This window comes from Fukomys damarensis, unplaced genomic scaffold, assembly GCF_012274545.1.
Source record: "Fukomys damarensis isolate Sample0158 unplaced genomic scaffold, DMR_v1.0_HiC HiC_scaffold_10, whole genome shotgun sequence".
NCBI classification, from domain to species: domain Eukaryota; kingdom Metazoa; phylum Chordata; class Mammalia; order Rodentia; family Bathyergidae; genus Fukomys; species Fukomys damarensis.
This window is the reverse complement of record NW_022900922.1, coordinates 30,000,935-30,001,210: the sequence shown is the minus strand read 5'-3', so window position 1 is coordinate 30,001,210 and position 276 is coordinate 30,000,935.

The following is a 276-nucleotide window of genomic DNA, read 5'->3' as shown; positions in this document are numbered from 1 at the left end:
GTTTTTTTTTTTTTTTTTTTTGCAGGGGGATTGAGACAGAGTCCTACTATATAGTTGAGACTGATCTGGAACTCACTATATAGCCCCTGCTGGTCTCAAACTCAAAGCAATCCTCCTGCCTCAGCCTCCCGAGAGCTGGGATTACAGGTGTGCACCACCATGCCTGGCCTCCGCCCCAAATTTAAAGTGAGCTCACGCGCAGATCTGGGCTTCCCCTCTGGGGCTCCCTCCCCAAGGTTTCTCACATTGGTCTTCAGCTGGGCAGGCTGCATCGAG